The 27,577-nt window shown below is 45.5% G+C and overlaps 1 protein-coding gene across 29 annotated transcripts in view; it reads right to left on the bottom strand.

Moving 5' to 3' along the window:
- CLASP1 (cytoplasmic linker associated protein 1) overlaps window positions 1-27,577 on the bottom strand; it is a 265,300-nt gene that overhangs the window by 144,109 nt on the left and 93,614 nt on the right. The window lies entirely within an intron of this gene.

Below are 27,577 nucleotides of genomic sequence, written 5' to 3'. Positions count from 1 at the left end.
CTGGTGCCCGACCCACTGTAAGACATTATGCTAACCAAGGAAATTTACAGCACAGACCTTGAAGAAAAACGCATGATTTAACATAGTTTTAAATTGAATGACAAAGAGAGAAAACAAATACAGCTTTTCCTATGCTACACTTTGCCTGCCTGTCCCCAAAAGGTTTCTTTGTGAGGATTTTCAGAACTCAGGGCTCCAGTTAACATTCAGGGTCTGTTTGCATAGAGATACGATTATCTCTCAATACAGTTTTCCACTGCTTAGTTCAGAGTATATTTAATTATCAACAATAGCTCATTATTTTTATATGTGAATGTTTCAGCTTTTCCTGTTGACATCAGTAGTAGGTTTTCTCTTTTTTTAATTTGCCGTTTGGATCCTTGAAAATTCCCTTTAAATTATGCTTTGGGAAGATGTCAGCAGTAGCTGTGAGTAAAGATATTAAACCATCCTCCCAGGCTCTCTCATTAGCATAATATTTATGACCCACTTAGCATTCTTCTCAGGGAGCTGAGCTCTAGTGATACTGATCAATGAGCAAGACATGTATATGGCATGGGGATGAGAATCTTTAATAGTCAGTAAAGAAGTAGGAATAGCTTTCCAGAACTAGAGGTATTAATCATATTACTGCCGGTGTGACTGTGGTGAAGTACATTTTTATTTTTAAAACAGTAAGTAAAACATCACGATGGATTTTCTGTTTGAACGCATACTAATGATTTGCACTTCTACAGCACCTTCTATCAGAGGATCTGAAAGTGCCTTACAACTATTAAGCCTCTCAACCACCTTGTGAAGCAAAGCTGTATTATCCACCTCCCCCATTTTACAGCTGGACAGACTGAGGCAGAGTGGTTAAGTGACTTGCCAATGCCATCCAGGAAATCTGTGGCAGAGCCAGGAGCTGAACACAGATCTGAGCCCCAGTCCTGCTATTATCAAAACCATCCTCCTCCTCAGGGGTGAACGTAACCTACATAAATTTAATTGCCTGGGCCATGTAAATCAAGATTTAAAGGCCCCAGCTGCGGCTGAGAGCCCCAGACCCTTTAAATCACCCCCGGAGCTCCCAGCTGCAGAGGCGGCTGGGAGCCCCGGGGCTCAGGGGCGATTTACAGGGCCCGATGCTCCCACCGCTACCACAGCGGAGTTCTGGGCCCTTTAAATCACCATGGGAGCCCTGCCGCCGCTACCCCAGGGCTCTGGCAGTGGGACTCAGGTGGCGATTTAAAGGGCCCGGGGCTCTGGCCACTGCGGAGAGCCCCAGGCCCTTTAAATCACCAGCCAGTCTGGTCCGGCACGGCATACGGGCTCTTGCCGGTACGCCGTACCAGCTTACTTTCACCTCTGCTCTCCCTCCACCTCACCCCCAGTGGCTTTAAGAATCAGAGTAATATTCCAAATATGAAGATATTCCCATTGTAAACTCCATTTCAAGATTATTATATACAAAAATATATATACATAAAGAGTGACTGACAAACACAAATCAACTCTTGTGCGAGTGGCACCAATAAATGTGAATAAACTGAAAAACTAGTCAGTGTTTATTAAAAAGTAATGTAAATCCATTTAGATCTCTTTTGTGGAGCTGTATCGCAATCCCGGGGGCTCAGTCCTGCTAGGAGTTGAGCTTCCGAGGTAAGGGTGACCAGCACTTCTCAGGATTGGCCCCCAACATTGGCATTAACTAGCAAAAAGAGACTGTTTCAGACTCACATGCCAGGGAGACATCTGTTGGTGAATTTTTTATTTGCCTGAAGCCCATGGGAATATCAAAGAGTGCAATCACTTGGGCAATCAATAGGCCAAATCCTGTTCGCCTTACTCACACTAACAGCCCCACTGAAGTGAATAAGACTTCTAGGGCGAGATAAGTGAGACTTGGACCAATATTGACAACCTTGTAAATGGATGGATGGATGTTCCTGTTTTACATATGCAGCAAGGGAATTCTGCTTGGAAATTTACCAAGTCCCCGGAACCCAACAAAACAGGGTTCGGGTTTCCAGCCATTAGCACCATCGGTTGTCATGACATCATAGGAAATGGCGCCTTTCTAGCCTGCATGCCCCAGAATGGCATTTATGGCACAAATTTTTCAGCCTACTGAAATAATTAGTAAATGCAGTACATTCATCAGCCGAGTGCTCCGTAATACTCCGTCTCTGTAAGCTAAAGGACACTGCATTTTACATTTCGATAGCATCAGCCCTCCTGAAGGATCCTGAAGTGCTGTACATTTTATACACAAATAACACACTGGGATGGCGAGCGGCTGACAACCTAGAACAGGACTCCACAGCAATTCCCCACTTTTACAAAAAGGGCCATAGGATCATTATGGCCCACACAAAATAGACACAGGCTCAAGTTCTAACGTCTCCTCTGAAGAGATCACAGGAGGAGGAAATGCTGCAAGAAGTTATTTTTCTATACAATGGCATAATTACGCTCTCAGAACATCATCTCATCCAAAGAGATTATTATTCAGTATTTAGACACTAGGGTAATAACCCAAGAGAAGGGCAAAATTATAGCCTTGCTCCTCTTTGGGACACTGGGAAAGGGAGTGAGTGGGTGCACAGGCAAAGCAGATGAGCAGGGAAGATACAGGCAGGATGTCTTAGGGAGTGCTGGGTGGTGCACCCGTATGGTTCTCCTAAGGTCTACTTATAATTTTATACCATAATCATCATCATGGTATCTATCAGCGTGCCTGCAGCATGCACTCCCCCAACACTGCTGCAACATACCGGCAGGTGCTCTGTTGGCAGGACTCTTGCCTTGCCCCCAACCCGAGTGGTGATGGCCTCTTGACGCCTTGGAGCACTTCTGGTTCTGCTAGCTGGCCCTCCCTCCGCACTGACAACACACTAATGTATTGTGTATGTGGGTGTAATAACTCCCTGTGATTCTGCAATGCATCCACACATGACAAAGGAGAAACTAGCCCTTCGTTGGCAGGTAACATTGTGTGCGTTGCGATGGACAATACAGAGAGGAAGATACAGTCTCTCTCTCTCTCCTGAGGATTTATAATCTAAATCCAGGGGCAATGCAACTGGTGACCACATACAGACTAATACTATGCCTGCATAAACTCTAAGGTGTTATGCACACATCGACCCTTACCCCATAACTCTTAAGCCATTACACAAATAATTAACATCTACTAATGTTAAAGCACTTAAACCAGAGGTGGGCAAACTATGGCCCGCAGGCCACATCCAGCCCGCCAGCTGATTTAAGCTGGTTCTCGAGTTCCCACTGGGGAGCAGGGTTTGGGGCTTGCCCCACTCCCGAGCTGCAGTGATAGTCTGCTTCAAGTCACACTACCCTTGGTAATCCTCCTTCGTAGCATTTGGGGGATAAGAAACACAGCAGTCAAATAATTGGCATTTTGCATTTAAATTTCCTGATAGCTCTCTAGAGTGAGCAATGAAGCCATATTCAGTGGTTTGTCTCATTTTAATACTATCCCTGAAAGTACTGTGATCAGTAGTACCTAGCTCTTACATAGCATATTTCATAATGAGGTCATGAAATCACTTTGGAGACTTAACACTGATGTGGGGAAAAAAGTAACTAGAATAAAAAGTCAGTTAAATCCTACAAGTACTTTTACTAAAGAGAGTGGCTTACCAAAAACAACAATGAATAGTTACCTTTAATAACACTTCGCATTTGCGTAGATGCACAAGGTGGCTAAGCTTTATTATCCGTATTTTAGAGATAGGGAACTGATGCACAATGAGGTTAAGTGACTGGCTCTAGATCACACAGCAAAGCCAGTGGCAGAGCCAGTGATAGAACCTACACCTCTTAATTCCTAAATTCAAACCGACAAAATGCCCTATTCAGTACTATCAGTGCCACATAAACAATGGGCCAAAGTCAGCTTTCAATTACACTCAGACACCCTGCTGACTTCCAGGGGGGTTCATGGGAGTAAATGAAGACAGCATTTGGCCCAATACTTTATCAAGCCCTTGTAAGCAGGACTTCCTTCTCAGCCCAGTTTTGTGGTTTTAAATGATTGTGGGGAGGTTTTATTCAAATGCTTAGTGATCTATTTGCCAAGTGTTTGAATACATTAATGTGTGGTTTTCAGTTTGCCGGCATACTGTTGGTAAAGCAAGCTAGGGAAGCCTGGCTTATATTTAACATGTGTACCAACTTATGCTGGGTTTCCGTTGCTGATGTGCAGCTAAAAGGCTCCATAACTAGGACCAATTCCTTGAGCCTTCCAAGGGCACCCCATCAAATGCTGCAATGTACAAGACCTACTCTTCAAAAAGAAAAATAAAGTATAACGAGATGTTGCTAACCACCAAGTGTGCTCTGCCTCATAAAATATTGAAGAGCTGAGCTGATTCTGTTCTTCCTAAACTTGTTTATCTTTTGATTCTTTACGAACAAAAATGATGCTTTTTTTTTTTCCTGGCTAGCAAATGTATTCTTCAGACATAGCAAAGAAAGCAAACATGCAATAAAAAGGAAACAGAAAGGGGGATCAAGGGGGGAGAAAGAATTTATAGGGACAATGGAGACAAAAAAAAAACACAGTTGAAACATTCCTTCTCTGTCTTACTAATGACCGGCTATTCCATTATTATTATTTGTATTACAGTAGCACTTGGAGGCCCCAGCCAAGATCATAACCCCCTTGTGGTAGGTGCTGTACACACACACAGTAAGACAGTGTCTGTTCCAAAGTTCTTACAACTGCAATAGGCAATGCAGACAAAGGGTGGTAGAAAAGAAGAATTACTATCCTAATGTTACAGACGGGGACAGGAGACAGAGAAATTAAGAGGGAGATTTTCCAATAGGAGGAAGGGCACTAACTCACCTCCATCTATGGTACTATGGACATTTTTGCCAGTCCCCCAGCATCCTTACCTGCTGGCCACTCCCCTATGGTAACAAGGCTCTGTGTCCCGATGAGGTAAGACACGGTGGCCCTGCTCCTTGCTGGCTCTATTGCATTCCAAGCCAGGACTCTGAGGATTGGTCCTGTGCTGGCTGTCAAGCATTGCTCTGGTTCCCAGGGAGACCCTTTGACTCCAGGGTCAATTGTTCCAGCACTTAGCTGACCATCCTGCTTTCCCTCCACAGGCCCAGTGTGCAGTGCATGCGCCGTTCCCCCTCCCCCCCCCCCCCCCCCCCACCACTACCACTCTTGGACACATGATTGCCCTTTACTTTTTACTTTTGGGGAAGAGTCCCATGTGGGTGACACAGGCACCTTCCAGCCCATTCTCCTTTACATTTATTCTTCAAATAGGTGAATCAGACCCTGTTTGTTCCACTTCCATTTTGAAACACACACCTATCAACTGAGATGTTTTAATGGCAACAGCTTTTAGCTATCCTACCAAACAGTTAGTGAAAACTGGAGAGAAAGCCAATAGCAAAAGAGCAAGTCAGTGCTCGGAGACCAAATCCTGCAGTCCTTACTCAGGCAAAACTTCCACTGAGTCCAATGAGGCAAAACTCTCATTGATCCTTCCACAATTATACACACTGGTGTGAACCTCTATGGAAGAATAGGCAACTAGCAGAGTTAAGTTAGTAATTGAGACTGAGTAAAGGAACAACTGAGGAGACATTAAATCAGAGTGTTATTGGAAAAAAACAACAAGACTTCAAAGAAGAGAAATTAGAGGGGAGAAAAATCAATGTCAAAGCATTTGCCATATGGAGCCACTAATTACACGGATAAGAAATACTGTAATAATAGAGCAAGCAGGATCAATAGGGAAGCGAGAGCTGGAAAATGTGGAATAAAGGGCCAGTAAAATCTTAGTGCCCTGGCCTAAATGGGAGTCCGGGATTTGGGGGAAGACAATGGAAATTAAAAGTAAATGTATCATAAGGAAAAAAAATTGTCTCCAACTTGAAGCGATGGAAAGGAGACATTTGAGGGCAGTGAGAGGGGTGATACTGCTGTACCCCACGTGGGATGATGCCATCAGGAGACCAAGACCTGTGGTATCAGACTGAAGCTGCCAGAGAGGAGGCTGAGATGGTGTAGGCATGTAAGAAGGACGGACAAAAGGAATCCTATTAGGGAGGCGTTTGAGACTAAAGTGACTGATAGACAACAAGAGGACAGCCAGGAAAACAGCAGATAGAGCATGTACAGGAGGGCAGAGTGGATATGGAGCAAGCTATGTTGAGTGTTCTGATGAGCAGGGGCGGCTCTAGGCACCAGCAAAGCAAGCACATGCTTGGGGCAGCCCATTTGCAGGGGCGGTAGGGATCCAGCCTGGGAGCTGAGAACCAACAGGGGGCCCTGGGAGCTGTAGTTCCTTGGTTAGCTCCCTGCCTATGGAGCCAGCCCTGGAGCAGGGAAAGAACTACATTTCCCAGCATTCCCTTGGCCACTACCAACAGGAAAGAGGGGGAGGGAGTGAGGAAGCTGAGACCTCATGCTGCAGCCTGCTGTGAATGGAGAGCTGCACTGTGAGTAGGGATTCCATATTTTAACATTCAAAAAATAGGACACTTCACGGGGAGGGAGGGTTGCCCCACCCTGCCCCCCATCCACTCCCTCCGACTGCCCCCCCCCCAGAAACCCCAACCCATCCAACCCCCCCTGCTCCCTGTCCCCTGATCACCCCCTCCCAGGACTCCTGCCCCAACTGCCCCCCAGGACCCCACCCCCTATCTAAGTCCCACTGATCATTGTCCCTGATTGCCCCCTCCCGGGACCCCACCCCCTATCTAAGCCTCCCTTCTCCTTGTCCCCAACTGCCCCCTCCTGAAACCGCCCCCAAATTCCCCCCAGGACCCCACCCCCTACCTGTCCCCTGACAAACCCCTGGGGACCTACCCGTCCCATGCCTACCCAACTGCTGCCTGTCCCCTGACTGCCCCCAAACCCGACTCATCTACCCCCGACCCATCTAACCTCCCCTTCTCCCCGCCCTTGACTGCCCCCCCGAACCTCCGCCCCATCCAACCCCCCCTGCTCCCTGTCCCTTGACTGCCCCCCTGGAACCACCTACCCCTTCTCCAACCCCCCAAACCCCTTACCGTGCCACTCAGACCAGCATGTCTGGCTTTGCGCAGCGCCAGACACGCTGCTGCATACATGCTGCCATGCTCCCCTGGGGGGAGCCACAGGGCTCCCCCCAGCACCTGCCTTCCAGATTTGAACACCTCAAAATTCAGGAGTGCTCAAGCTCAGTTTGGGCAGCTGTTCCTTCATTTCTCCCAAATCAAATATACTGATCCACTGTAACTTGCTGTAGAAAAAGTAGGATAAAATTGAGCAAGAAATGCTTCCCAGTGGTTATTAGGACTGGAATTGCTATTTTCAACAGCCATTGCTGTTTGTTTGTTTAAAAGGAAGACAGTGATATTGCATTGGCAAATTCCCCATAGAAACAAAGAATGGAACAAAAGAATAATAAAGGCACCTCAACTTTTCCTCATTTATGTAGGACAGTCTTATAATATGCATCCAGATATCCTCCAATCACACAAGCTGAAAATTGTTCCACTTTACTGCAGTTCTGTAACCATATGGGAACCAATCCTGTCTGTGTTCTGTGCACGTCTAAAATTCCTGCTGAATGACCTGCCCTGGGAGCCAGCTACCAGTGACCCAGGGCTGCGGTGGAAGGAGGATGCGGGGGGGAGCCCAGGGCTGGGGCAGCAGGAGGTGTGTGGGGAGGCAATGGTGAGGGGGTGGGGAGCCCACAGCTCGGGCGGCAGGCGGTTCGTAGGGGGGTGGAAGCCCGGGGGGGGGGGAGGGGGAGCCCAGGGTTGGGGTGGCAGGCGGTGTGTAGGGGGGGTGGAAGCCGGGGGGGGGGGCGGAGAGAGCCCAGGGTTGGGGCTGCAGGGGGGTGCGGTTGGGGGGGCTTGGGGCGGCAAAAAACCTACAGCCGGCCCTGCTCATGAGTCATTTGAGATAATTACACGAGTACTAAGGGTCCAGCAATCCACAAGCAAGGGTCTAACCAGGGAACCCAAGGCAGGTATATAGGATCCTAATGAAAGCAACCACTCTAGTCTGCTCAACATTGCTACCTTGTTGGGGATGCTCCCACTACCTGGTAGTTTTGACAGACTACTCCTGTTCCAGCCTCTTCCTGCTCCAGCTCCAGCTCCAGCCAGCTCCTACCCCTGCCCCAGGCTGTGCCTGTACCTGCTCCAGCCAGGGCTGGTCACCTGACTGTCCTGACAGCAGCCTAGAAAAAACTGCTCCGGCGACCCCACTCTGAGTTGCTGAAGTCTGTCATCTTAAACCAGGGATGAATTTGGCTCGTTTCAGCCAAAACTTCCACAGGGTACGTGAGGTCAGTGGAATTTCACCTGAGAGTCTGCAAGATTTGGGCCAGTTTTGTTATTCCCAACCTTCATTTAAAGCAAATGAGTTATGAACAACTCACACCCTACATAAACTCAAATTTATTCAGATTCAAATTAAAATGGTGCGTCCTGGTTTCCTGCGTAACACAAAGGCACGTGCTTTGCCATTATACTGTTGGGTGAGCAAGAGTCAATAAAAATGAGTTTGAACGTGAGAAAATAAAAGGGAAGAGCAGTCAAAAGTTAACAATGAACATCAATTCATTAATAAAAATGAACCATTCTCTGGAAAGTATGAGATGCTGCCTCTTCCCCCTCTTCTTCCCCCCGCCAGCAAATCTGGCTTGCACAGCCATCTTGTATGTCTCAGATAACCCCCCGTGGAAATTCAGCTGTAATACTCGTGGAACACTTTTTCACAATACGCTGGTTTGTACATCTTACATACAAGCCATTTCCTTTAATACACATTAACAGAGGCTGCTTCTTTCTGGAGCCAAGAGTTGTAAAGCGTGCAGTCTGCACTCAGACTAACGGTTATCTAGAAGAGCCACGCCTCCCTTTATCCTTGAGAAAATTGATGCTTTAAGCAAGGTTTGTCAAAGTACAAGCAGATGCCATGACAATGATGTGGGTTTCTGCTTTGATAAACATAGGGCAGATACCCAAGAATGTGTAAAAATAAAGATGCATGTTAACAACTGAAATGCTTTGATGGACAGGGCTAGAGCCTAATCTTGCTCCCATTAGAGGCAATGACAAAACTCTCATTTCATTTCAAAGGTGCATAATCTAGCCGAGTATTCATACTCAATGTCATTTATAATTACAGAGATTCTTACCTGACATCATGGGATCTATAGACTTCCCATTCACAGTGGTATCTTTGCTACAAGTGCCAAGTAACTCCAGCTCCAAAGCGTGAGCCTCCCCTACACACAGTCCTGTTCCCTGACTAGTTATTCTTCTAAGTGCAAAGAGCTTCTTTTACTGATGTCTGCACATCTCCAGCCAAGCAGACCCATAATATGCTCTAGATGGAACAGGCAGACATCAATTTCAGCACTAGCTAATTCGCTTGTACACCGTCAAGTAAATGGCATTTTGATTCTTTATTCTCTAGAAGAGGAGTTGCTTGGTGTGCAAAGTACAAGAATGGCTACAATAAACATGCTAGAGAAAATGGTTTAAAATGTCTAATCATCACATTGGAAAGAAACACCTTGACCCCTTATTATCCACAAATTCAAATCCCTGCACAGTCTGTCTATGACTCGAAACTCAGGGCCGGTCTATACTTCAAACGCTGCATTGGCGCAACTGCACCAATGCACTTGCACCGCTGTAGGGCTTAAGTGAAGACATTCGTATGCCAACGGGAGAAGCTCTTCCATCGACATACCACTGTCTACACAGGGGATTAGGTCGGTATAATTATGTCTCTCAAGGGTGTGGATTTCTCATGTAAGCTTCAATGGGCATTCTGCAGGTTTGCAACTTGCACATAAATATGTTAACACATAACATAACAGTAAAACAGCCATAGCTACTGTCCGCACATCTCAATGATCAATTATACCCTAACCCAGACTGCTGGCCAAATACGTAATGTGTGTGACAGAGACGCTAGAATTGCAAAATGAAGCCAGATTAGGAGAACGAAGCCAACGGTTTATCTACAGAACAGGTAAAGCCCAAGCAACAGCAATGTAAGCTTCCCTCATTCCTGGAGCTGGAAGCAAAGGAGATAGAGCATAGAGAATAAACTGAGTCTTTGGCCTTTTGGCTGGGTAGCTTTCTAAATAAAAACCCTAATCCTACAGGGTTTGTGTTCCAGTGATATGGATTCTCTTTGTCCTCAAGTATCATTTCATGTGGTTAAAAATCTGTCCACTGGGGGGAGCTCCTTTTAATTTTAACTCTAGCAAAATGATGAAGAAATAAAATCAAAATGTAGTGGATTCATAATGCAATACTTTCGCAGTGTCTAGGGACAAAATCAGGGCACATGGCCAACCATTTGCAAAAACAAAAATGCCCAAGAATTTATTGTGCAAGAGTCTAATTAAGATTTGCAACAGAGACTAATCTTATATTGTGTATTTTAATCCAAACATGTTTCTTGAGAAAGGTGATTCAGTGAATTACATTCAGACTTTAAAGTAATTAAGCTGGGGTCAGAACTTCAAGAAATTTTTCTAGTTTTTTCAATAATATGGAAAGATTGCCCTTGCTACAGTGTAATGGCTCCCAAACTATTGGGGAAGTCCCACTTCTACATACAGGTGCTATTCCTGGGGGATTCGGTGCCAAAAAATTAAAGATTCTACATCAAAACATTTTAAGTTCTGCAAAATTCTGCATATTTTATTTGTCAAAATAACACAATACAATCATGTCGGTTTCAATTATTTTGGTAATTTATTTCAAAAGACCTGTCAGCAACTGTGTACAGACAACAAAAAAGATTCGGGAAATGTTTTTTTGACAAATAGATTCCTTACTAAGTATATTAATACAGAAGTTTGAGTAATACACATCTACCCCGATATAACGTGACCCGCTATAACACGAATTCGGATATAATGCGGTAAAGCAGCGCTCGGGCGGGGGGGGTTGTGCGCTCCGGTAGATCAAAGCAAGTTCGATATAACGCCGTTTCACCTAACGCGGTAAGATTTTTGGGCTCCTGAGGACAGCGTTATATCGGGGTAGAGGTGTCATTCTTTTAAACTAAAATACAGAACCATATTTCCTGCACTCCCCAGAAGCAGTGGAAAGGCTTGGGGGAGTCAGGGGTAACGGAGGGGCTGAGGAAGAGGGAAGTCATTGCTGGGAAGGAGCCCGGCTGTGAATTTGGAGGGTTGTTGGGTCTGGGTGGGAGAAGTATGGAACAGGGGTTTTCTTTTGCATAGTGAGGGATCATTAGGGAGCCTCCACCATGCAGACCCTGGTTGACCCCTACTCTCTCTCATTCAGTCAGGCACATCTGTCTGTATGTCCCTGCATCCCCTCCTCCTGTCCCCATATGTTCCTGAACCCCCACTCAGCCATCCCCTCCTCCCATAGCCCTGCACCCCCACTCAGTCACCCCACCCCTCATGTAGCCCTGAACCCTCCCCGTCCTGATGTGGCCCTATGCCCCCACTCAGCCATCCCTCTTCTCCTATATGGCCCTGCACCCCCTCCCTCTATGTGTCCCTGCGCTCCCATTCATCCCTCACCCCAGTCCATCTCCCCCACTAGCCCTTCTGAACCCCACTCTGTGACCCCCAGCAGCCGCATATGCCCCACACTGTCCGTTTCCCCATATCCTGTGCCTCCTGACCTGGCCCCCCCAGGAGCAGTTGTTAGAGACACAGCATCTCACAAGGTCAAGGTCTATGAACTCCAGAGATGCCTAGGATTTGCTTCCCAGAGAAGAAAGGAGGAGTTAAGGGAAAGAGTGGTGGGGAAATGGCAAAAAGAAGTTGCAATATTTGATTTCCCATGTGCTATACTGAGAGCATCCCTGGGGTTAGAAGAGTGTCTTAGCACATCCCTGCAAGGCCAGAACTGCCCAGCTTTGCTTTCAAATTCTAATACGTTAAGGCAGCGGTTCTCCACCTTTCTGGGCTCTGGACCCATTTTTAAATGTTTATGATCTGTCACGACCCAGTAAATAGTCTGGGAGTGGAGGCCGTGGGGCAGAGCCGTAACTAGACATTTTAGCGCCCGTGGCGAGCAAGCATATTTGTGTCCCCTTCCAGAGGTGATACGTGGGGGAGAGGCATGTGGGGTCACGTGCCCCCCACCCAGATATTTTGGTTGCACCCCCGCCTCAACTCAGACAGGCTGGGTGGCCCGCTGAAGTCAGCGGGGGGCAGGCGGCGCTCCCTCCTCAAGCCCCACTCCACCGAGCTCCGCTGTGCGGGGCTGGCCCGAGCCACCCTCACTGCTTTGTACTCTGGGTGGCTGCTCCACTCACCCCGCCCTGGTTACACTCTGCTCTGGGGTTGTTTCAGCTGGATCCTGTCGTCGTCGTCCCCCCCCCCCCCGGGGGGGGGGAGGGGTTGGGTCCTGCCCAGCACTCACCCCACAATGGCACTGCCCGTGCCACTCACTCAAATGTGGCCTTCCTGGGCTCCTGTCATGACAGCTGGTCCTGGGACCCCAGAGGTTACAGTGCCTGGAGCAGGGAGGCGAGCCCAGCCAGCCCTGTGGAATTGGAGCCACAAGAGCTGCCACGTGACCCTTTGAAACATTCTGGTGACCCAATCATGGGTCCCGACCCACGGGTTGAGAAACCCTGCTTTAAAGTATGTATGTAAAGAGACTTTCCAGAACAGGACTGCTCTCCTCTATGTGGGGAAAAAGTGGATATGGGAAATTTAGATGAAGGTAAACTACCATGGTTTACTTTAAAAAAATATTCATTTAATTTAGTACACCTCTACCTCGATATAACGCTGTCCTTGGAAGCCAAGAAATCGTACCGCGTTATAGATGAAACCGCGTTATATCGAACTCGCTTTGATCCACCAGAGTGCGCAGCCCCGCCCCCCTGGAGCACTGCTTTACCGTGTTATATCTGAATTTGTGTTATATCGGGTCACGTTATATCGGGGTAGAGATGTATAATCTAAGCGGAAAGGAGAAACGAGATTTTTCCTTGTTTATCCTTGTACAACGTTACTCATTTGATAGTACTGTGTAATGCAAATTGTACGTGATTGTGATCTCAAGCACAGCCTGGTCATTATTTCTTATATTTGGATTACAGTGGTGCCTAGAGTCCCCAGCAAAAATCAGGGCCCACTGAGGTAGGTGCTGAACATTCACCGAGTGAAAGACAGTCCCCTGCTTAGAGGAATTTACAATCTCAATATTTGCAGGATTTAGCTGAATGCTTCAGCCCTAAACCTGCAACTTATCCAGGTGCACTGACCCACTTGGGACTCCCCATGGGCCCAAAGGTCTCACCCGTGAAGATCTGACAGAAGGATCAGGGCCCGAGTGTCCAGATAAATTGTGCCGTCACCCAAGCGTGGCATGTGCTAGGATAGCACATGCCTGGAATTCTGCATGCCCATGCACAGGCTTTGCGTTTTAGGGGTGAGTAAAATATGCATTATTTGCATTGTGGTAGTGCATCAGCGCCCCAGCAATGGACCAGGACCGCATCCTGCATTCATTTTTACCAATAATCAGTGCACAGGGTGAGTAAATAGCATGTCTGGCCTGGCACGTTTCAATGACCCTTTCGATAGGTAGGGATACTGTTCATTAGCATCTACGATAAATCAGCATTCTCACAAACTCCATGACTATCGCTGACACTTTTTGCACCATTTCTAGGTATGGAACTGGCATGGAGGAGTGTGAAACTGGAGCCAGGGACAAGTACAAAATTAGCACATTGATATTAGCAGCTGTTTCCAAGCGTTGCTCAGACTAAACTAAACATTTGAAGCTTAAATCATCGTTTAGGAACTTGGGGAAATTGCCGCTTTTATAAAACTCCTGAACAGTTCTACAGTCTGATGCACCCAACTGAATGCCTGCATGCTGCGACGAGAGATCTCTGAACAAAGTAAGATGGGGTCTTGGAGGACATGCAATGGAAGAAAGATTATGGGCTTCAATGGAGATGGAAACTAGGATGCAGTACTTTAATTTTAGATCCAGCTTTATAGTAGAAAGGTGTGAATTGTGGGAGCTTGGAAAGATAGATCAGCAATAGCTTGTTGAACGTCTCCCTTCGCAATAATAAAACCTCAGCAGATTTGAGCACAAAGGGATCTGCAGAAACCTTCTGACGCATTCAGAGGTTTTTAGTATGCGATGCAGGCTGCTGCTGACATTTGTCTCCCGACTGTTTAACAACAAGTAATGCGAAACGTTCAGTGTCTAATTCATACGAATGCTGGTTTTATTCCGTCATCAGTCAAAGTCCATTATTAAAAAAGGAACAGAGAGAATGCGAGCTTGCAGTTAGTAGCTTATTGTTCCAAAACCCAAAACAAAAGGGATCAAGTTTTGTGGGGAAATAATCAGAAAAGAATAAATTCTAAAACAACATTTAAAAAACTGCAGTTTGCATATAAATCTCAGGCCTGTAGATTCTTTCTATCAATCAGAATAGGACTTTGGACATCAAAGGCCAAAAATTCTGCCCTCCGGACACGGATACAACTTTAGTGGTTCTAGAAATAGGTATCGGACACTGGATTTGACTCATTTGTCCAAAACTGTGTTCTGAATGGCCTGCTGGGTTTTTTGCTGGTTTCTTTTTGTGATCAGAGGGTTAAATCCTGTGTAACCGAAACTGCCATAGAAGTTGATGGAAGATTACTATTGTTTATTATTTGTATTACCGTGGTACCTCGAAGCCCAAGTCAGGGATCAGGGCCCCATTTTGCTTGGTACTGTACATACATATAATGCAAAGATGGTCATTGCACCAAAGAATTTACAACTTAAGGCCCTGATCCTGCAAAGACTTAAGCACATACAACAACTAGTCCCATTGAAGCAGGACTAGTCACAATCTATGAAGTCTTTGCAGGCTCAGGGCTTATGTACTGGTATATGACAAAGGGTGGATAGAGCAAATAGACAGTGGGAGTGCAAGGTAACAGCATGATTATTATGATTAGCATAATAAGCAGTGGTCACAGTGCACCAGCTCCCCAGATATCGCCAATTGTATTTTAGGAACATAGGCTACAACATGGCCAGCTAATGCATCTTCCAATGTTTTTGCCTGCATCTTCACAAGGATTTAGAGAGCTTGCCAATCACACTGGCCAATGGGAGCTGCGGCGATGGCGCTTGCGGGCCTTGGCGGCGCACAGAGACCCATTGTGTCCCCCCTCCCCTGGGGTGGCAGAGACGTGCCAGCAGCCAGCCACTTCTGGGAGGGCGTGGGGCCACGACAGGCAGGTAGCCTGCCTGAGCCCCACTGCGCTGCCGTCCGGGAACCACTTGTGGCAAGCATCCTGGCCGGAGCCTGCACCTCACACTTCCTCCTGCACCCCAACACCCTGCCCCAGCCTGGAGCCCCCTCCTGCACCAAACTCCCTCCTAGACCCCACACCTCTCACTTCTTCCCCCCAACCGCCTGCCCCAGGTTCAGCCAATGCAAACCCCACAGTTGAGAATGTGCCACTGATTTGTGAAATCCCTGAAGGATTTTGGATCTATAAACCACAAATGACACTAATACAAAGTAAAATTCATGAAATGGCCAATGGATTCTATGAGATTAGGTGCAGTGTGACCATATGACCCCTGCACCCAAACTCCCTCCCAGAGCTTGCACCCCTCACTCCTGCGCCCTAACCCCTTGCCCCAGGCTCAGCCCGGAGCCCCCTCCCACACTCCAAACCCCTCGGCTCCAGCCCAGAGCCTGCACCCCCTCTGGCACCGCAACCCCCTGCACCAGCCCCATGAAAGTGAGTTAAGGTGGGGGAGAGCGAGCGACAGAGGGAGGGGGGAATGGAGTGAGTAGAGCAGGGCCTCGGGGAAGGGGTGGGGCCTCAGGGAAGGCAGGAGTAGATCCTGAGTTGATCTTAAATTCAAAAAGTGATCTTGTGCGTAAAAAGGTTGGAGACCACTGGTGTAGACACTACCTATGCTAACAGAAGGGGTTCTCCTATTGGTGTAGGTAATCCACCTCCCCAAGATGCACTAGCTAGGGCAATGGAAGAATTTTATCTATCACTGTCTACATGTGGACTTGGGTTGGATAACTCCACTCAGGGGTGTGGATGTTTCCCACCCCTGACCAATGCAGTTAAGCCAACATAATTTTCTAAGGTAGACCAGGTCTAAGAATTATTTAGACTGGAAGGAAAGGGACCCTCTAAGGCATCATCATCAGTTCTTAGCCTCTTGGCACTATGGAAGGATTGATTTATAATACTCCTAAACAATACCTAAGCGAATGGGGTATGTATTAGCTTTGAACATATCTATTGATGATATACCCTTCAATACAAAACATGGACCACTGCTGGAGTACACAACAGAATATTTCTGTCAGCACAGAAGCAAGTTGTCTGTGCTGGAAGGAAAAGGCCCACAGAGGAATCACACTGTACAAATCTGTTAGAGCAAAGGAATGAAGAACTTAAAAAGTTTAAATTTCTACCCCCAAAAAGGTGACATCAATGTATGGAAACACTCTGAAATCAGTCTGATTCTCACTCTTGCAAGCACAACAACACTTTGACACCACATCATCTGGTGACCGTTAGCATCCATCTGTGGTTGCTTTCATTTTAAAAAGAAAAGCATTAGCAAACAGAAAAATTAACGTGTTAGACACGGAGCAACAGAGACAACTATGTTCATATTTGCCTTCAGCTTCACCCTACATAGTTTGCTAATAAAAATACATGAACCTCGCCTGCTATCAAACTTGTGAATCTCAACTCCATTTTCACACAGCGGTGTTAATGAGAAACCACTGCTCCCAATATAACTAAGAGTCTTATATTGTGCTGTTTGACTCATCCCATTTCATCTGAACATGCCTATTTGATGGAAAGTAAATGTGTATTTGTATTGCTGCTTTTTATCACTACTTTACAGACTATTTAGTCTCTAAAAAAATCGTTACAAATGCCAAAATAACAAAAAAAAAATTCTGATATAAAAGATGAATAAAAATGTGCACACCAAGTCACAAAATCCAAGATGTGGAAATCAATTCTGAGATTTTTTTTTCTGCCATAACCTTGTTCCAAATGCAAGTTCAGTGCTCTCATGTTATTCAAGAGCAAAAATAAGGTATTGCCCCATTTCATATGGACCTTTGAACTCTCTGTAGTAGCTCTTGTTTCTCTAGTCATGCTGTTTTAAAGAATATTTTGGGTTTGTTTGGTTGATTTTTGTAACAGATCTTTTGTTGAAGACCCACAGATGTTTGATCAGTAATTAACAGGACCTGTTAAACAGCATGGAGAGAGAGCCCCCAGAAAAACAGAGCAATAGAAAAGGTCAGTCAGAAAGATCCAGTTCTTTCTCTCTCAGTTTTATATTTCCTTTAAATTTCAAAAGCAAGAATCTATTTGTTATTATTTTTATTGCCATTACGTTCCCTCTGGCAGTGGCTCCTAGGTGGGGGGAGAGAGTGTGGGGTCTCCACGCGCCGCTGCCCGCAGGCACCAGCCAATGGAAGCTGCAGAGTCGGCACTCGGGACAGGGACAGCGCGCGGAAACCCCCTGCCCCTCTCCTCCACGGGGCCACAGGGACAGTGGCGGCCACTTCTGGGAGCGGCGCGGAGCCAAAGCAGGTAAGGGAGCCTGCCTTAGCTCCGCTGCCGTGCCAGACTGTTAGCCCACAAAATCTCCCGGTTTGGCTGAAGTAGCCTCTGGGAGATAGAGTGTGATTCCAGGAGACTCCCGGCAAAACCTAAGGTCGCACAGGAAGAATGTGGCAGAGCTGGGAAATGAACCCAGGAATACAAGAAATATGTAATTTTTCCTCAATAAAGAACTGGAGCTGGGAGAGAAGCTGGTGAAAAAGCTCACCACCCAAGAACAAAGGTGCAGAAAGAAAACCAATGAAGTATGTTGAAAGGATAGTGTCAAGACTGACAGGCCCAAAATATTACCTTCACCACTAATTTGTAGCAACCTGATCTTCAGGCAAATGGAACTACCAGTACTGGCCTTGCAGCACTTTCCCATATCTCTTGATGTTGCAACTTTAATTTTACTATTTTAATCCAAGAAGCCTGTGATTAGTAGAAGAGAGACACTTATCTTAATAATTGATCCCTTACTCATAAGTATGCAGATATGCAGCCTCTTATTAACATTGGTGATGAAATCCTGCTGCATGGTAAAACTGGAATAAAGTACAGTAATTTCATCTGCTTTTACAACAATGTCAAAGAGGCCGATTGTATATATTTATGACAAAGACTGTCATTATTGCTGGTGCCTACTTATATGTTGTGGAAGTGCTATACTGACAGCAAGTTGTGTGTGGGTGAGGTCACTTTTCTTATTATACCTTTAACATACTGTGCGATGACCACCATGAGCAAATGCATCATCTTGTCGATGGTGGAATGTAACAGTGACATTAATGCAATGTTTGTCATCAACTTCCCCAGAAACATAGCTATGGAAAATTTCTTGGCAAAAATCTGATAATGGACCTGATGAACTCAGCTGACTTTCATATCTCCCCGTTAGAGGTATCATACCCAACAGGATCAGTTCATAGAAGAACTGATTATTAACTGATTTATTAACTGTTAGTCCTAATATGAATGTAAAGACACTTGAACTGTTAAAATTTGATAAAAAGCTAATGATGACTTTTTGGTGACCTTTGATGGAAAGGTCAAACTTCCAATTTGGAATTTTCTGTATCCAGTGGTCCATTAGGACTAGATATAGCAAATGCCAAGATTCTAGCATCAGGAGAAAATGACGATTCGTTGTGTCAGTCCTTTTCTAACATCTATATGTTTTTTCCCAAGTTCTTCTAACAAAGCAGAGACTATCAACCTTCCAAACAAGGGAAGTAATATTGCTAAAATCCCATTTTATCACAGGACTTGATGGCCTCAAAACATAAAATCTTTTACTCCTAAATTACCTCATCAAACCCTACCTAGGTCAGCTGTGATCTAAAGCTCTTAGCATCTGATGTTTGATGTTATATGTGAAACGTGTTTGCTGGACAAGTGTCTCCATCTCGGCATTCTCAGATGAAGGACTGAGTGTATCGCCTCTCATCCCTAGAGGTGGCCCCTCCAGCTCAGGTTTGTTTTGTTGACATGCAGAGGACTTTTTCCCCCAGGCATTCTCAAACCAGAACCTTTCACCAGCCCTAAATTCACACAATTTTCTTTTTTTTTAAATCCCATTTTGGCTAATGGACAGCTGAACAACAAACCCAGTGCTCTACGCTGCATTATCTACAACCCTCCAACCTCCAGCACAGAATTCTCACAAGTTCCTATATCCTGTCTGATCAAACATTGCCTGTCAGAACAGATGGCATCATGTGCAGACCTGCCAATACCCGAGTCCTATAAACAGGGAATATCTGGGGGGAAAATATGGGCACACCACATATTCCATAGCAACACACTGGCCAAGCAGCACTTTTCAGAGGGATAGAGAGAGAAACTGTAAACAAGGAACAGAGTGTGTGCACACCCGTGAACAACCAAAGCTGTTTAGCTCTAAATTCTGGCAGAGTCTCCTCTAAAAAGAGCTAGGAAAAATACAAACTAGGGACAAAAATAGAATCCACAGAAGGAGAGGAGATATTAAATGCAGGTATGCAGTTTCTTGAAGGGACATTGTCAGGGGCTAGCAGCTTCAGTGAGCTACTACAAAAAGATTTTGCCTTTAGCCATTCAGGATCGTATTCTATTGAAGTCTCAAGTGAAAATGAACGTAGTTGTCTCTCCACATCATAAATGCTCTGTATGATTCGAAGTCTCTGCAGTTCAGCCCAGGACTCAAACAGCAGGGGTGTAAATTAGGACTGAAATACACTGGCAGACTACATTAGGGGGTGAAGCGTGCACAGCCCCTGCTTGCCCAGTGCCTTGCTCCAAGCAGCACCATCACTTCTTCACTTTCACAAGCAGCAAATTCACCAAAGAAACGAAAGAGAAAAAATTATCAATTTGCAAAGATTCCTTTGGCACCCCCAAAATCCTGATCTACTTAGCTATTTAGGGCTCTGTTATGAGCCAGAACCCCGTTGGGAAGGAGGGTGGCCCACTGTCCAAAGTGATGTAACTGGAAGCATTATTCCTTCCACAGATGCAACACCTTAACATTCAGAGGCTGGGGTGCACAGCAGGGGCGCTTGCTGCAGTCCTACAGCAGCTGCATCCAGGGCTACATTCCTGTCAGCACTGCTAGCCTGCACCCACACCCCTAGTGCTCCCCACAGTGTTGGGAGCCAGTTGATCCCCAACTTCTACGCAGGTGTACTGGGACAGGAGGGCTTTCCTGTGCCCCTCCCCCTTTCTAATGCCCCCACACCGTGGAGGCAAATTTGAGCCTGTAAGATCCAGAGAATGGACATTCATCACCAGGACATTAGTTACAGTGTTAAAAATGTCCAGGAAGTGGGGGTTGAGGGGAAAAAGCTCAATGGATTTAACTCCGCTCCCCCGTGCAGTCAGTGGTAATAGTCTGCTTTTACACCAGTGTAATAGAGTAGGATGGAGCCCACTGCTGCACTGTGGTGCAACAACAGTGGGAAGTAAGCAAAGAAAGGGAGCAGTCAACAGTGTTACTTTAAGTTGAAATCCAATAAAACAGAGAGTAAAAAGAAGTTACAGGGTTGTAGGTCCCCCCAGTCCCAGCGCCAGTTTCTTTGGCTTTACAATCACATGCTCTCCCCTGTTGTGGTGTGTAAGATTCACACAGACAAAAGGGGAAACGGACTAACTGATTCAACCAGGGAAATGGGGATAGACTCCTCACAAATGCTGTCAACTGCACAAATAAACTGAAAAACAAAACAAAACAAAAAAAGAGAAAATTCTCACAAATCCCATTCACCTATGGTCATTTTAGCAGTTACTTTTAAGAATAGTAAGTAAACAGTGATCAGAGGGATGGATTTTTTTTTTTAAATCAAATACAATACGGTACTGTGTTAAATGTAAACTACTAACAAAATAAAGGGAAAACAGCATTTTTCTTTTGCACAGTAGTTTCAAAGCTGTATTAAGTCAATGTTCAGTTGTAAACTTTTGAAAGAACAACCATAACATTTTGTTCAGTTACGAACAACCTCCATTCCCGAGGTGTTCATAACTCTGAGGTTCTACTGTAGTTGGGCATAGCATTTTCAGTGACAGTGGGAGGGGAAAGAAAGCATTTTTAAGACTTTTGTCTCCTTCCATCCTCTATGACATTTGCTCTAAAAGTCAACTGGTTCTTGGCTGCTGTGAACTTCTTACAGGAGGCCAAGTGCAGAGAAAGGGTTACTAGCTATTTTCCTCCCCTAGCCCCATGCTCTGGTGAGCTCACTACAGGCTGTACGTACAGATAAACCAAGCCAGGATTATTCACGACTCTCTATTTTCTTGGGCTTTGTGGAGAGTAAACAAGAGAAATTCAAACTGCTTAGCAGAGTACAACAAAAGGATTCCTCTGGCAGAGCAGCAGGGCATGGTTAATTCCTTCAGCGGGCAAAAGAAACCTAGACGTGTACTGTATTTGCTGTCTTACGCTTCAAAATTAGGACAGTTGCTATTTATTACAGTGTGGATTTTACTCTAAAATCACGCCACCACATCCAAGGAACAGCTGAATTACTTCTGAAAATCATACATAATTAAGAAAGCCTAAGCAGGGCAATGCAGTGCCAGATAGGGACCATATGCTGACAATGGAGTTTCTCTGCTTGCACATATGATGTAACTGAGAGCAGAATTTGCCCCCTAAATGCTATTGGGGGGAAAAAAGAAGACCCTAATATCACTGACATCAATGAGTGTGCTGAGGTGCGAGTGAGGGCATTTGTCCGATGGTATCAGTTAATACTGGATTGTCACCTATCGGTGTATGTAGCCTGTTTCTCTGGGGAACTGATTAAATATTCTAATGGGTCTTTGCCATCTTTTAAACCTATTATTTTAGTATGTGAAATGGCTAAATAAAAGAGAGGAACTTTAAATCTGAAAGCATTTGCACTCAGCTTCTTTCAAAGACTAGGATTTATTCTTTAGTCTAGATGCAGGAATAAACGTACATGATTATGGGGGAGGGATAGCTCAGTGGTTTGAGCATTGGCCTGCTAAACCCAGGGTTGTGAGTTCAATCCTTGAGGGGGCCACTTGGGGATCTGGGGCAAAATCAGTACTTGGTCCTGCTAGTGAAGGCAGAGGGCTGGACTCAATGACCTTTCAAAGTCCCTTCCAGTTCTAGGATATGGGATATCTCCATTAATTATTATTATTTTTATTTTATTATGGGCACTGCTTGTTATAATGCACTATTCTGTTTCTGTACTTGAATACTCATGGGCACAACAGCATAGAGCCAGGCAGTGTACTACCGGAACAGGCTGTGCATTCCACCTCTCACACTGTTGTCATTGCACCTGAATCCCTACCTACAGCTCCTTTGCTGACCTAGCACCTATGTACGCCTCACCTGAGGCTACTAATTACACCACCTAAGTGCCTTTCACTTGCAATGTGCCTAATCTGAAAACAAATCACCAAGATAAACAAAGAACATTCTAGTACCATGGAGAAGTTTCATATTCACCACAGAGCACCTCCTGAGGTGTGAGAATACTTCAGCTATGTCCCATACCCTCCTTGGTGACTACCCTCCTTGGTGACTATGGAGGCTGCCAATAATGGTGCTAATTAATTCCAACGGTGATGGTGGGTTCTGTGAGAAGGGCTCTGTTCGGTAGAACTGAACCAGGACGTCAGCTTGAGTCACACACAGCTATCAGGAGATAACTTTCAGTCACCACTATCTTGACTGGAGTCAAACAGAGATCCCAAAACTGTTCTCCTAGCTGGTTCTCCAAGAGAAGAGAATATATTTGGGGGTCTAGTACAAAGTTTCCTGCAGTGAGAACACTTACTACATTTACACAGCTCCATAAATGTGCATGGTGCTTTCCTGACTAAACGTCAAGGCCCTGCCCTGAAAAACTTACAGTCCAGGCACTTCTGAGGGCTTTGAAGATGTAAACACATGATCAAATTAAGCTTCACAACAGCACTGGGAGTGGGTAAATATGTACCATTACCCCCCCTTGAAAGATGGAGAAATTGTGGTTGAGAGAAGTACTGTGCCTTGTCCAAAGCTGCACCAAAGAGCATCAGTGACAGAACTAGCACTATCAGAAATTAGGGGTTCCTGCATCCCAGTGGGATCAGCCCATTAGACTTTAGTGCCTCCACAACCTTAGGTACTTTACATGCTACTGTGCCTTTACATGTAAAAGTATATCCTTCCAGATACTTCACTTTACTGGGGTATACTGAAGGGTAGCTGTTTGCCTCATGGGGAAGAAAACACAAGTGAGAAGTTTATGGAGCAGCACAACTGTGATCTACTGGATTTATACTGGGGATAATAAAATAAGCACAGGGATGGGAATAGGAGATCACTGGCTCACCGTATAACCTTGGATAAGTGAATGCACCTCTTTGTGCATAAGGTTCCCTGTCTATAAATTGGGGACACTAATGCTTAAAGGATGTAACATGCTTTCTGTGCTATGTAAATGCAAAATATTATTCAATATTTATCATTTTAGCACTTTTTGTAAAAGAACAGTGACCTAAATTATCAAAAATTCACATACAGAAATACATATACATAATCTGTGCGTGCATTTTTGCATCTGCAGTTCTGAAAATTGAGCATTTACAAGGGACAATATTTTACCACAGAACTTTATAGAAATTAATTTTGATGACAGTTCTGCAACAGCCATGGTTTTTTACATCAGCCTTCATTCAGGATTCTTCAGTGATCCATAATCCTATTCTTGAATGTCTGAGAATTAAAAGGCCAATTTACAGTTGTCAATGCACTTAACCTTACATACAATGCCTTCTTCATTCGCGCTTTAATGTTGTTGCTGTAATTGGCAGGGATCTTTGGGAAGCCTAAGATTTGGTAAATAGGAGGGAAGAACATTCAAAGTACCATTCCGTTGCCAAATTTGCCCTCAGAGGAAATTATGTGTAATAAATGTCAGTGATAATAGAAGTGTCAGATTTACAACTGGCACTTTCATAGGAAATGTCATTGGAATTTATGCTGTACCAGCCCTGGCCCTAATTCTTCCTGACAGAGATCTAGAAGGAGGCAGGCAGGGGAGTGGAGAAGATACCAGGTGGCTGGTCCAAAACTGGCATGATGGACAGTGTCTGTTTTTCTATGATCACCACAAACCTCAGAGTGGGACAAAAAGAAAAGGGCAGGAGAAAAGAGACCTGACCCAAAGAAATAGTAACACTGCTGCATGTGCCTCCCCTCTCTCAGTATCACCAGCTTCCACTAAGAGGTATGGTGTGTTTGCAGGTCCCACTGGAGTGTTAGTTTACATCATTCTATATGGATTCCATTACCTGGTTGGCATAATGGTCACCTGGTATGCTTAACATTTAATAAATTCCCTATATTCCTTTTTTTTTTTTTTTTACATTTCAATATCACTTGAAAGCAGGCTGTATAAGATTCAAGAAATGGTGTTCATGATATTACATATTCCCTTTTGATACGCATTCCCTGTCTCGTGTCCCTTACCACATCCACTGAGCAGCCTCACATCACCAAGGAAAGTTCCTTTAATACAGGGGGTATTTGCATACTAAAGGGTCTATTCATCTCTAGGTGTGCAAGAAATTTATGGTTCCAAACTCCATCAACGTTAATGGGAGTTTTGAGCATTAATTTTTCTTTCACTGAGAGAACAGGCCTCACCGGTTTACGCTGAAGGATGGCCTCAAAGTATTTTAAATGTTAACTTTGTCCTTTATATTTGCCGGTCAAGACCACTGAAAAACCTGACAAGAGCCCTTAGCAATTGACGGGAAGTCAGAGAAGTGCTGGGTCCAGAGGACCGCAGACCTGGTTTAATGACAACAGAGGAAGACAGGAGGAAGAGGAGTCCTCTCTCTTTCTGTTTTTCAAGGTAGTGCTAAATAACCCATTAAAAATAAAGTTCAACACAAATATAAATACAACCAACAACAGGGACCCTACTTGAACAGCTAAAGGCAAACACTGCCTCTCTCTCCTTAATAATACTTAACTTACAGAACAAGGTTCATTTTCAAAGGACAGTAACTCCTCACTTAATGTCCTCCCGCTTAACGGTGTTTCGATGTTACGTCCCTGCTCCATTAGGGAACAGGCTCGTTTAAAGTTGTGCAATGCTCCCTTATAACGTCCTTTGGCTGCCTGCTCTGTCCACTGCTTGTAGGATTCTCTGGAAGAGCAGCGACTTTACAAGGGAGCATTGCACAACTTCCTCTTCTCCGCCTCCTCCCCCTCCCTCCCAGCGCTTCCCCCACCACCAATCAGCTGTTAGGACTTTCTCGGAGGGAGGGGGAAGAGCGGGGACGCAGCATGCTCGGGGAAGGAGGCGAGGGGGGGGAGGGGTGTGAGGGGAGCTTTTGCTGCCGGTGGGTGCAAAGCACCTGTTAATTTTTCACTGTCAACCGAGACTGAACTCTGCCAGCATTCAGGAGGCTGGAAGGGAGGGGGGAAGAGCTTCATAAACATCATTGCTGAGTATAGTATTAAATTGTTTGTTTAAAACTTATACCTGTATTAAATTACTGGTTAAATTTTTTTTTACTGTTTATGTATATACTGCCTTTTGTCTGGCAAAAAAAAATTTCCTTGGACCCTAACCCCCCCCCCACCCCCATTTACATTAAATCTTATGGGAAAATTGGATTCGTTTAACATCATTTCGCTTAAAGTTGCATTTTTCAGGAACATAACTACAACATTAAGTGAGGAGTTATTCTAGATTCCAAACATTCAGTAGTCAGTCTTCGCTGCACCCGCTGGGATAGGAAAACATTAATCCCACTTTACAGGTGAGGGAATGGAGGCCTAGAGGCCAAGTGACTTGTCCAAAGTGACAGAGCGCAGATTAAAACTCAAGAACTCACAGACCTGTGCTTAAGCCATTAGACCACATTGCGCTAAACTCACCTCCCTAAGGGCTGAAGTGAATATTGCACAATTGCCCCCAGAACCTCCCCAATGGAGAGTTTCACAGGCAGATGAAGGTTGCCTTGATTATTTTCTATGACCACAAAATGGACTGCAGGGGGAGAGGAGAACCAATGCCTGCCCAGCCAATGGCCCCCTGGCCCAGCCCTTCCCCACAGGGGATCCTGGTCTTTCAAAGAGGTCCCAGAAATGGGGAGAATAAGCACTATGGAAGCAGCTCAGACTCACCCTTCCACGTGAGAAGGGCTAGAGGCAGAGGGTCCCTTCTCAAGATCTCAAGGGGACCACTGGGGTCCATAGCTCTTTGGGTTCCATCCAGAAGAAAGATGCCATAAGAACAGAAGATACCACCAGTCATTTTTCTTCTAACATTTTATATTTACACAGTTCATAATATCAATGATGACCTCAAGGTCAGACGTTTCCTGACACCAGGGCCGGCTCCAGGCACCAGCTGAGCAAGCTGGTGCTTGGGGCGGCAGATTGTTCGAGGCGGCATTCTGCCCAATCCTAGGGCGGCACGGCTGCATTTTTTTTTGTTCCGCTCCAGCTGCCCTGTAGGGGGCGGCGGCGCGGAGGATCGGAGCGCCCTGCAGGGCAGTCCTCTTCCTTCCCTCCCCGCCGACCGGAGCGGAGCCCTCGCAGCAGGCAGCAGGAGGCGGCGCAACGGGAGGGGCCGCGTGGCAGCGCCCCTGCTGTAGCCCTGGCCGCCCCCTTCTCTCTCTCTCCCGTCTGCTCCCTCCCCCTCCCCAGCTGGTCCCCCTGCACCCATGCTGCAGGTGTGTTTTTTTTTTTTTTTTGCTTTGCCATTCTGGCCGCCCCGTTTTTTTTTTTTTGTTTTTTTTTTTTTTGCTTGCAAAAAGCCAGAGCCAGCCCTGCCTGACACATTAGACCAGCTGGACTAAGTCCCCCCAGGCCCTCAACTCCATCAGCTGGTCATTAAAAGCCAGAGAATCCCCAGCCTGAAGAGATCATTCATGCTTAATTAATAACAATAAACATATGTTTACTTTATTCGAGAAACAGAGCATGTCCATTTCTCCAGTACATTAAATCCATCCAAACAGGGAGATTCCATGTTTAGAAAATACTATATGAAGTGTCATTCTCAGATCTCTGCTATCTAATCAAAATGAAAGGAACTTGGGTAGTGAAAGGACAACTTCACACAGTATAGCAAAGATTAATAGCCATGCTCTACTGTGGGAGGGAATGCGGTCTAGTGGTTAGCATAAAGACTTGCATCCTCAGGTTTCTGAGACTCTATTCTCAGCTCCATCACCAACTTGCTGGGTGATCAAAGACAAGTCACTTCACATTCCTTTACCTCCTCTTTCCCCTCTGAAAACTTGTATAACAATGTCAACTTATCTAACAGGTATGTTATGGGATTGTAGTAGTATTCTAAAAGGGCTAGGAGATCCTTGGATGAAATGAGCTACAGAAACACAAAGTATTATCTGTAATATCAATCTTACCTCATTTAATGTACACAGGTGGTTTATACCTTCTAAACCATTACATTAAAAACCTGTCAGTAAGA

Source organism: Malaclemys terrapin, chromosome 11, assembly GCF_027887155.1.
Source record: "Malaclemys terrapin pileata isolate rMalTer1 chromosome 11, rMalTer1.hap1, whole genome shotgun sequence".
NCBI lineage: Eukaryota > Metazoa > Chordata > Testudines > Emydidae > Malaclemys > Malaclemys terrapin.
Note: the sequence above shows the minus strand (reverse complement) of the source record. Positions and strands in the feature narration are given on the sequence as shown.